Here is a 12,652-nt window from a genome sequence, read left to right on the forward strand (position 1 = left end):
ACTGTAACAATGATGGATGTTATTATTATTCTTCTTCTTGTGGCACTTTTAGCGATTTGACAGAAGGGTAACGTAGGCTGCTGTGCTGTGAGCTTGAGCTGTGCTTTGCCTTCTGTTTTGTTAATAAAGTTTTTACCCAAGCACTACTGAGTGGAGGCTTTTTGTCATCCTTTAAGCAACACATATAGGGTAATAACCCTGATTTATTCATACATCTGTATCCAATAAATCCTCATGTGTTCAATTCATAAATCAGCTTAAGAAAAGTTATTATTCTTCAAGACAAACAGTTTATGATCAGCTGAGTGGGTGGATGTTGTGGTGACAGTGTGATGATGTATTGACTGTCAACATGCGTGCAATGGTTAGAGGAGAGACCAAAGGTTGCTAGTTAGACTACCCAGGTTACTCAGGGTAAACAGTAACTTTCAGTTGGCTCAGTGACCTGCAGCAGTGAGTAAAGTTGCTTAATTATATCACGTAAACAGGCAGCGTGTTGAGCTCAGCGCTCATGCACTCTTGTTGGTAACTTGTGCACACTCAATAAATAATATTTTTATTTTTATCTCAACACTGCAAATAATGATTTTCTGTAATGTGACTACAGAGAAATCATGTGAATGCAAACCATTGGGGATAATTTCATGCTGACCTTCTATACCTTCTTCTCTCACAGTAGCCTGCTGACCAGAATGCATTGCTCTAAATTACATATTGCTTTTCGAGCTGTGATGTAAACTACTCTCTCTGTTCGCCCACGCATACAGCTAGAGCTAAACTGAGCAGATCCAGGCACGTGTTTTGGGACGCTTGAGAGGAATTCTGGGAAACGTAAGTATCACTGAAGTAGTTGAAGGTTTATGGAAGGTGCAATAACAAAATAAAGTCAGTTATAACACGTCATCATAAGCTGTGAATGTGTTGCACAAAGAGTGGAGAGTGGGAAGACTGATGTCCAAGGTCAAGGAGGAGGATTCCTGTTTATGAGGGCAGACAGCGATCTATAGTGAAGTCACAGTGTTGTGGTCGTGATGGCCTGTTGTCTGTCAACACCTCCTGTGAAGAGAATGAGGGGTTGGAGATTTTAGAGCTCCTCACAAAAAGAAAAAAAAACATGAACCAAAATGTGGTCGGAAGATTTATAGGAGGATCCTTTAAAATAGTACTGCCTAAACAGGATTCTAAAAAACACTCCGTTTTTTGGGTGCATTTCATGAGTTGTGCTGCCATATCAACCACTCTACTGGAGAGTAATTACAACCTAACAGTGTTTACCCTCAAACAGTTATACATATGAATTAAACAAGATGACAGACAATAAAAAGTTCCCGTTGAGGCGGCTGTAGAACCATATCGGTGTGTACAGACTGATCGCACTCGACACAAGTGGAAAGAGACACTCTGCTCTTGGCAGTCTGAGTTGAGGTAAGGACTTGTCCATATGAGTTGATAATTTTTCAACTTGAGAAACGAACATCTGTCTTGAATAATAAAAAAATAGTAAAATGGAAGTGTTACGGGATAAAAACATTTTGAAGAAAAAGGGCAATGCCAATTTACCTTAAATAGACATTTCATACAAGCACAAAATTATATATTTTAAAATGTGTTTTTATTTGTATGTTTTGCATAATGTCTTATATTTTTATTTATTACTTGTCATGTTATTTACTAGATAGTTAAGGCTTCCATGGGTACAGCTTTTCCATTTCCTTCTGTATTTTCAGCCAGAATAACTGAACTTGCTAGTGTATAGCAAAAAAAAAATAAACATGAATTTGTCACTGTAGCTTTCATGAGCTTTACTGACAACATAAATATTACAAGGACAAAAGGACTTCCCATACAGCGCAAAGGAAGAGCCTGAGACATAGGATACCCTAAACGTTAACACAATAAACATCGACCTTTAGGAAGAGGGTGACACAGAGGACAAGGAGGCAGCGCTAGGGCTTCATGGGAGGACACTAACCCTTTAAAAGATGAAATATTACTATGTTACCGTTGTTTTGGCATTTAGAAGGTAATTGTAGTTTAATAATAGGGCCACTCTAACATAAAACTTGCAATTAAAGCAGGGATGAAGTCAGCTTTGTCCAAACCGGCGAGGAAGGAGGTACATGTGAGGGAGGAGTGATGAACTTTGAAAGGTTATTTGTTGCCTGTTTGCAGTGTTCCTTACTTTTTGCATTGAATAACAGGAATATCCTAGAAGCACATGCCTCAGAGACAAAGAAAGGCTTAGACAACTGGAATGAGGCCAGCTTCAAAGAAAAGTCTGGTAAGTAAGTATAGTCAGGAGGTCTGTCAGTGGCTTCATTAGAACAACTTTATTGTAGGAGCAATGTTTGTTGGTCTGACAATAAAGTCCTTCTATATACACTAAGTACTGCACTAAGTACTGCACGTCTTCAGACTTGCAGGTCGTAGCAAAGGAAAGTCTGAACGTGAGGCCTGAGACTTAAGTGTTTCTCTTTGAAAAAAAATTGCTAAACCGGAGACAACAAACTATCAAAGCATAGACACCCTCCCATAGCTAGCAGCGAGCACTGTAGTCAGTTTGAATGGCACCGTTGGCAACTGCTTACTCAAGGTCCTTCTGTGCTTCAATGAAATTAGCATGCATGTTTCCCCAGAGGGCAGGGTTAGGTTATCAGTGCAGAAGCAGGCTGAGCTTAAGGTTACTTTGATTTGTTTTTTGCCCCAATAAGGGTAATACTGTTGCACCTCATCTTTACAACAACCTTTGTTATTTTTCAGAGCATTACATTACATTTACATTACAGTCATTTAGCAGACGCTTTTATCCAAAGCGACTTACAGGAAGTGTATTCAACATAGGTATTCAAGAGAACTACTAGTCACCAGAAGTCATAAGTGCATCTCCTTTCTTAAACAAGCATCTTAAAGCATAAACCAGAGCAAAAGTATAGTGCAGAGGCAAATTACTACGAAAACAATAATTGCAACAGACTAATACGAATATAATAAGTGCTACAAACTACTACGAATAGGATAAGTGCAGTAAACTAATACGAATTCAATAAGTGCAGCGAACTGATACGAATAAGTAAGTGCAACAACTAATATGAATACAATAAGTGCTACGAGGAAGGCTCAGGGTAGTACTTCTTGAAGAGGTGAGTTTAAAAGATGGGCAGCGACTCTGCTGTCCTGACGTCAGTGGGGAGTTCATTCCACCACTGAGGGGCCAGGACAGAAAAAGCTGTGACCGGGTGGATCGGCCGCAGGGACCTCTGAGCGACGGCCAGTAAGCGCTGCAACAGCAGCACATTCCACCGTCACATCAGCTTTCATACAAATTATCATCTGTGGGAGATTCATTGCAAACAACTTTATCCACATTCCCTACAAAGTGGATATAAAATCATCTCTGAGAGCTGTCTCTAAGCTTACATCCACTCACGATGGTCTCTCAGACAATCAGATACAACACTGAGTATATATTATGAGTGGGAAGTCCTCCTTCAGAAAATAGAGAGACAAGCTTATCAGAGTTCATGGTCTGGATAATTAATTTTTCTGGTTTGAAACCAAAGACAGGGAGCTCTGCTTATTCGTCACCTAGTGATGAGTAATACCATAAAATGTAGGTATAATATAGAAGGTTACTTTTCATTGCAAAGACATTTAAATGTGGGGGGAAAAAAACAAAAACATAAACCTAAGTAAAAACATCTGTATGAAAGTGAATCTTTAACATCTCTGCTTGATAAAAGCCTTTAACGTTTCAGTGATTATCAAAATATCGAATTGGTTTTTTTTTCTGTCAATTAACTTAATAAAGAAATTGTTCCAGCATTAATTGTACTTCAGCAGGGGGCCACGTGACAGCTACTCTCAATGTTGACAGTACTGAGCGGTAGATGGTGATAATATTATGGTGTGGTTGTAATTTAGCAGTAAATGAAAGAACAGCCTGTATTTGTGTGAAACAAAATAAGGGGACTAAAGCAATGAAGTGTGTTTAATGTAAATCAGTAAAGACATGAGCTGTGATTTATGGATTTTCATTGAAAAGCAGCAGTCTGCTCTGGTTGCCATTTTCTTCACTGAGACGACAGGGAGATGGAGTAGGCTACATATTAGAGAAGATCGATGTCACACTTTAAGTTCCTCTCTGCTGGGACCCACAGAGTAACAATGTATTTGGCATAAATCAGCTCAGGGGAGAGGAGCGGACAGAAACCGAGATGACTTTCGAAAATATCGATCCAAACTATTGTGAGATGAGCAAATGTCGCTCCTGCCACTTTAAAATGATCAATTGTCACTACTATAATGCCTATTGTATTTAATTTTGCGTTGGTGAAGCTTTTTCCATTTTGTGTGAAGGAAAACAAATTAGAGATGACAAGAACAGTTCAAACAGACAAAAGCGCTGCAGATTTGTGTTTTTTTTCTTTGATGGGAGACGAGTCGTGAGAACAGTAAACCGTCTGAGTTGTTCTCAGAGACACTTAATCAAAAAACACAGGATGGAATATTTCTACAGTCTGGGGTCTCGACCACAAAATGTACAACCCTGAGGCTGTCGCGCACACACACACACACACACTATTATTCTGGGACCGAAACAATGAAAGGACACATGCTGAAAATGTTTGTACTGTGATGGTTACTGCATGTTTCAATTTAAAAAAGACTAATCTCACTACTATGCACCCTAAACTACAAATTGTTAAGCATTTAAGTGATGCTTCAGATTTACTTGTTAGGAGAACTCAGCCATGAACAAAACTGGTGGAAGAAATGTAGAGCAACTCAAAAAAAGATTCACCATGTTAATGAGAACCTTTTTAAAAATAAAAGGTGGTGTTTTTCAACCCAACTTGATGAACCCTGCTTTTCATATTTTCACTTGGGCAGCAGCCTCCTGCATAGTATCTTTACACAAAACGTTTCCGATTGTTAGCGTTGCTGAAACAAAACTACGTGGTAAGGGTTAGACCGGGAGAAGCCATGAGCACAGAGGTGAAAGATACTTATTTTTGCAATAGAATGACAGAAAAAAAAAATCATAAAAGCACAGAAAGATTACTAAGAATATGGCACCAAGCATGGATGAGACAGCTATACAGGTTGCAATTGACTTAGAGAGATAACTATTGTTTGAATACCTTCCATCGTCATGAAGAACTGCTCCAAGTAAACGCATTTGTCACTCAATACTGATTGGTTTGGGCAAAGGCTGAAAAGCTTTCTCAGTAAACACAAATATGTGAGTTTATGGAAACTTTCTTCCCTTAATGGTGAAACAAAGTCTGATAAAGTCTTTGTTTGGGTTCATGGTATAAATGAGATAAATATGTTTGCACATGAATCATTTTATCTGTATATATTACTGTTTTTCTGTTCACAGAGTCCTACTGCCAACCATGTTCATATTATAGCCTGATCCACTGCACTGCAGATAAACACTGTGACAAAAATATAAAGCTTCTGCCTGCTCTAATTGTATCCCTGTTGAGATAACACTAGCTGCCTGATGTCTCCTCCTGATGAGTGTTTAGTTGAGCAATGAGCTGAACTTTCCAAAAAAGGTATGTATTCCTAAAAGGTCATAATGAGGAATTAGATTTTGTATCAACAACAGTGAATCCAATTAATGCTCCTGATATACAGTTCCCTTTTGTACTAACAATTCTTAGGTGTTATTTCAAAAGATCAAGTGAAAAAGATTGCCTCTTTTTATTACATCTTTGACCCAGAGGATTGCACCCCAGTCGTCAGAGGAAATGTTGGCATTGTTCCCTAATGCAAACCATGGGATATGTTGAATATTAATGTTTCTAACCAAAACAAAGTTGCATAAATACGTTGCACGGTTGTATCATGCTTGAAACGTACAATGCCAAGTTGTTAACTTTGTGACTGATTGGTTAGGGTGAAGTAACGCAACAACCTAATGCAACAACGTGTGAATCTGATTACAACGTTACAACGTGCTAAACGTAACGCTAACGCTAACGTAACGCTAACGTAACGCTAACGTAACGCTGCAACGTAACGCAACCACGTGGCAACGCCACAACGTAACGCAACCACGTAACGCTACAACGTAACGCAATCACGCAACGCTAAACGTAACGCTACAACGCGTGGCGCTAACGCGTGCCACAACGTAACGCAACCACGTAACGCTACAACGTAACGCAACAACGTAACGCTACAACGTAACGCTACAACGTAACGCTACAACGTAACGCTACAACGTAACGCTACAACGTAACGCAATCACGCAACGTAACGCCACAACGTAACGCTACAACGTAACAACGTAACGTAACGCTACAACGTAACGCTACAACGTAACGCTACAACGTAACGCTACAACGTAACGCTACAACGTAACGCTACAACGTAACGCTACAACGTAACGCTACAACGTAACGCTACAACGTAACGCTACAACGTAACGCTACAACGTAACTTTTTTGCATGTTTTACTAGCTATTTTATCACGTATCTTCCAATAATGGTCCCTCAATATACTTCATTTGAGTGTCGCTCGCTGTACTAGGTTTGCTTTGACTGAAGGCAAATCTAAATCTAAAATTCCCCTTTTAAAATGTCCATGGTTTGCAGATAAGCACAAAGGGAAACAATTTTTCCTAGCAACTTATGAGACCGACAATGACAATCATGAATTTGGTCGATTGTGATTTCATGCAGGTAAATGGAACCGGCCCGATTAAGTGAATTACAAAGGAAGTGTGACGCACAAGTTCATCTGTTGATGCGCAGTTGATTTTATAGGAATTCTGCATCAAAGTAAGCTGACTGCATGTTAGTCAGAGATAACATTACAGATATTCTAATGAAAAGGATTTGATACTAAATTCCATCAAAAATCATGTAAAAATCATGCAATTATTATGATTAAGCATTTAGAAAAAAATAGCATTCCATTCATGTTTTTGGTTAACAGCATCAATTCATGTTTAAGTAAACATAACCACCTGAATTCTGCACTAACTCAGCGCCTGTAAACTCAGCTTTCTCAGGGTATTGCAAGTACCAATATGTAACATCCGGCTTTGTTGGAGGTTTATTAGCAGCTCGCAAACAGAACGTCTGCATCACACGACAGTTTATCATCTGTGCATGTGTTACAGTTTAGTTAAAACACCACAGGGTCTGCCAAGATGTTATGTTTGGTATAATGCAAACATCGATTAATATTCCAGACACAGTTTCATAACAATATCAGGGACAGAGGGAGAGAGAGTGAGAGTGATAGAGAGAGAGAGAGAGAGAGAGAGGGTCAAAGAATGACTAAAGGTTGAGTTTAATACACTTAAGTGAAGTGAGTTTTCTTGAAGTTGCGTGAACTAGAAAACACTTTTGAATGTATTAAAATCTATGCACTTTTTGGGTACTTTGGCTATCAACAAAAGACACAAACATTTTAAATATACTGTTCTTTTTATAGAATATATCGTACATATTTCTTGGAGACCGTCCTCCCAAGAGTTGTTTCAGCAAATACCCCTTAACCACACACGTGTTTATGTTCAAGTGACAAAATCCACAGACAGAGGAGGTCAAGGTGGACGGAGGGGTCAACAAAACATCAGGTTGTTTTGGTTCCCTATTGACTGTCAATGTTGGTCGCCCTTATCCAAGTGGTTATTATTGTAACCATGACAATGAAGGTTCCCCTCACCTAAACAAAGGAGTATGTTTGACCCGAACCGTGATATTTCCCTGAAAATAACCAAATTGTTTTTGTGCCTAAAATCTAATTACATCATATGAAATATTAAGACTGAAGGAAGATCTTCAACACTTTTCATCGTTTCGACATGAGAGATGAGGCACCCCAAAGAGCTGCAATAGCTCAGTGAGTTAAGAAAGCCAATATGGCAACAGAGAGCTTGTAAGTCTGTTGTTTGGTATTGGATTGTTTTTTTTCTGTCCTGTTTTGTTCAAGATTTAACATTGTGGAGATTTATGATGACATTTTGAGGGTACGCTGTAGCGTAGAAGTGTTAGCGTTAACAAACCAGGCATGAGAAAGTATCTTTTTTGCTCTGCTTATTTGTTCACAGCATTCAGCCCCACCTCCTGAACCAGACCTTAACGATTATGTGTGGCCGCATACGGATGAGCGGTATGAACAGTTGCTTGTTCTGTGTGAAAAAAGGGGCAGGGGAAAAGAGGAGAAAAAGATAAACAGACAGAAAGATGGACAAAGTAAAGAGTACAAAGTCTGAGAGAGGGAGTGGAAGAAGAGGAAGAGCTCTGGGAGAAGGTCAAGAATGTAGATTCTGTGTTACAGGCTATTCTCCGCACCGCCAGGGCGTCTGAGCTGCTGATGTATGGGGCGTCTGCTGGTTGTCCCGCAGAGAAGGAAAAAAATCCTGTAAGAAAACTATTTTTTAGTACAGTAGGTGTCCATTTTCTGCTCCTTCAAAAGCATCAGAGTCCTCCAGTGTAACTGCCATGTCAGCATCTATACAGCTGTAGAAACAGATGCAGGTGCATATCACATTTGCAATATTTAAACTTAGGCCACTGAATCTATCTGTTTAGTTTATTTGTCATTGTTGACAAGAATTGCACGCAAAACACCCCAAAAAAAGTTAAAGACAAACAGCAAAAGTGTGTTAAAAACACTGCAAGGATTCAGCTGCAAAACACTCGAGTTTTTTTATCATGATGTAATATGTTATTCAAGGCAGTGGTTTGTCTCTAATGACTTCCAGGAAGGTCAGACCTCCTTGAACTTGAGTGGTGTGAACCTAAACAAACTAAACACAAAGGTACAACAAAGTAAACTTCTATGGTAAAATGTACCCAAATTGCACCCACAAGGCTTCACACAGTGTCACGGTCAGCTGCACTTGCGGCTGTTGTACTTATTTAAACAAGGCTCAGAAAAAGGCGAGAGGATTAACAAACGTCGATAGGGTTCATCCTCTGAGGACCGCGAATGTTTGTATCAAACCTTATGGAAATACATCCAATTGTTGTTGAGATATCTCAGTCCAGACCAACCGACTGACCTAAATACCCGGAGCCACTTTTCTCCGGGTCTGCAAATGACTATGTTGCATTTTCAGACTATTGTTCGAGGCTCGTCCACCTTTTACAGATAGTAAAAGTGTTGTGTGAAGTCCAGAGATGAAGATGAAGCTCGGTCCTTTCATCTCAGCATGGTGCCGATTCCTGGATCCACCCGGTGTTCGGCAGACACCACCTGTCTAAACAGTGTTGGCACGGGGTGATGGGTGTGGATACATGCTAACCGGCACATGTTGAAGTGAGAACACTGTTTGATACGACGTCACGTGTACTGCACGGAGACAAAACTATTACATAAAAGCCTTTGTACAGCATGGGAAGACACGGTTGCAGCTGTGGAGGAAGTATTTATGCTGAGTGACTCGAGTAAAATCCAAAAGTTCTAAATTTTATTAGCAAATATCTGTCATCAAAAAGTTTTGAAGTGCTTATTTTACTATTCTAATGCTTATAGATCCCCCTAAATACGACACACTGTACCTTTAAATAAAATAACTAATACCAATCCGTGAAAACACTCCACTAGAAGTAGAAGCCCTACATTCAAAACCTACTTAAATAAAAGTAATAAGTATTATACTGCAAGTATCACAGGTAAAATAATTAATTGCGCAGTAGAATGTTCCCTGTCAGTATTTTACCAAAATGGATTTATATTGCTAGATGTTTTTAACTCCTTTATCTACTAGTTTAATCTACAGCAATGCATCATATTCTAAAGCATTGCTGTCCTCTGAGAAACACGTATGCTAAAAGAAAAAAACTTTTTTTTCAGCTTTGTGACAATGCATTTTCCAGCTCATCCAAAAGGCTTCTTAAATAGTTTTTTTTAGCTAAAGTAGGAGGGCTGTCCACAACACATAAAGGAACACTTCATCCTTCAGTTTATCACAAACATTCAACATCAACACATCCGGAGTATCTCTGAGATGGACTGGAGGAGAAGTATAAAGTTGCATGAAATGGAAATACTCAAGTTGAGTACAAGTGGCTTGAATTTGTACTTAAAACCGAGACGAAGGGAGGTATATGGAGCCACCGATGCTCTGTAGCTTTGTATGGCGCCACATTATAAGCCCGCCCACTTTTAACAGTCCAATCGCATGCAATGGATTTGATTTAAATCCCTCCTGTAACTGTAAACTGGTACAAATATTCTAGTTCATCAGGACTTATAGTACAGAACTTGAGTAAATGTACTTAGTTCCATTCCACCACTACCTTGTCACAGTGATACTGAGGGACTTCAGTAAGATAATGGAAGGTCATTTTAGACAGAAGTTACTTCAGCCTTAACTTGAACTATCACTGATCTTAAAACGACATAAGCACCGTCCCAAAATGTCTTTCAGTCCAACAAGGAGGACATCCGACCCCGATCTTAACAATCGGTCACAGCTCAATGACGCCGGCGAACGGTCTTTAATGCACGCAGTAGTTGCATACTGGAGCAAACTGGAAGCGGGCAGAAACAGCAGGATCGCATGGAAACACAATGGCTGTGTACTGCAGGCATCATTAATGATCCGGCAAACAAGGAGGATGAACACTGGTCTATTTATAGTGGGGAGCTAATGGCTGATCTAGGAGCAGCTCTGAAGGTAAGAGTAACGGCTGGATGACTGGGGGAAACTGATCAGGTGTGACTGGTGGACAGGTTTGACGCAGCAGACTTTTTGACTCGTCAGGGGAAATCACAGGTGTAACTGTTAAAGCTCCATTCTGTTCAAATGTCCCTGTAAGCCATGATAGTGTGACAGTGAGACAGAGTGAACAAAGCTAGGACCCTAAAACTGAATGGAATTCAGCCATCAGGCAGACAAAAAGCAGCGGGCTCAGCAGTAAACAAAGTCTTCAGAGCCATATCCTCTGCTGTGAGTCTAAAAACCACCCAGTGACTCCGTTTCCATAAGACAGAGTAAATGAGCCGGATGAGGTTTTAATGTGTTTTAATGGGCACATGATGAGTTCACTGCTGGGAGATGTTTTACACCAGCCAGCTTGGCTTTTACTTTAGTGCCATTTAATTCTCACACACACACACACACACACACACACACACACACACACACACACACACACACACACACACACACACACACACACACACATTTAGGGACTGTTTCTAACCACCCAGAATTATTATCCCACAATGCAGTTCTCCTCGGGTCTGGTTTAGTGTCTTTCAGCACATTTGTTTTGGTTTTACAGCCTGCAACTTTACTGTTTTTAAGTCTCAGCCAGGTAGCAACCAATGCGGAAGTATCTTAAAACCTGCATTCACTCTACTGACCAGCAGGGGGCGACTGCATCACACGACTGCAAAAAGAAGTCAGATTGTATAGAAGTCTATGAGAAATTGACTCTACTTCTCTCTTGATTTATTCCCTCAGTAAACATTGTAAACATGAGTTTATGGTCTCAATCTCTAGTTTCAAGTCTTCTTCAATACAGCATGATGTTCATTTAATAAATTATGGTGCAGTTTAGAGTTAGATAGCGGATAAATAATTAAGCAGAGTATGCTTTATGCTATGTAGTCCACAAGCTAATGGGTGACATCACGATGACTACGTCCAATTTTTCTATACAGTCTATGAGTTATCGTCAGGTCTGGTTTAACATCTTTCAGCTCATTTGTTTCAGTTTTACAACATGCAACTTTACTGTTTTTAGGTCTCAGTACTCTTATCAGTGTTGTATATAGAGGCAGCAACAAGCTGTTTTCAGCAAAAAAAAGCTCTGCTAAAGCCACTATCCACTACCTGCCAATAAACCACAGACAGACAGTTAAAGTTATAGTGACTAGCTGTTTAACCTAGTGGAGCATCTAGCTGCTAAATGGCCACATATTTCCCTCAGGAGTTGAGGACATTTTAGTCAACATCTTCCATCATTTCAATATCTTTCTTTAAGCCAAGCTCCACTGTAGGAGCTGGTTTCTCCAGGACACGATGCCAAATGAAACTAAAATCAGGGGCTCAGTCGGTGAAAAATATTTGCAAACATGGCAACTCGTGCTGAGGTACAGTTAACAGTTAGATGTCAACCCTTTATAACAGCTAATACATTCAGAATAAGGAATGGAAAAACATCATCTCAGTTCTTGTGAAGGAAACACAGTACCAAGGGCAGCACATGTCTCACATTTACAGCTTTAACAGAACATGAAACCCCCCTAACCTAATTCCTGCAGGCTGAAACCAACAAATGATCTAACACTCTTAGCAGTCATTTAACAGACAACACAGCAAGAAGAGTGAAGCAGCACACAGCCAGCCTCCTCCAGGATTCACGCTGTGTGATCAACCGACACAAAAACACACGGTGCACCTTCGGAGAAATGCAGAAACGAGCGAAAACCAGATTTTGATTCTCCACAGAAACGACAACCTCGTCTCCCACCTCCAGATTCCAGATGGGCCGGCGAGGAGCCTGTCGCCAGGGAGCTTCATGTACCGTCAAGATAACACTGGTATTCTTTTGTTTCCTATTTGCTGTAAAGAGGTAGATCAGCAGCAAAATTAGCCGTTGCATACATCTGTAATCCTGACCATGGACTACTGATAGATTGCTTATTTTAGCCCACTGACTACAGATG

Source organism: Anoplopoma fimbria, chromosome 1 (assembly GCF_027596085.1).
Source record: "Anoplopoma fimbria isolate UVic2021 breed Golden Eagle Sablefish chromosome 1, Afim_UVic_2022, whole genome shotgun sequence".
In the NCBI taxonomy this organism is placed as follows: Eukaryota; Metazoa; Chordata; class Actinopteri; order Perciformes; family Anoplopomatidae; genus Anoplopoma; species Anoplopoma fimbria.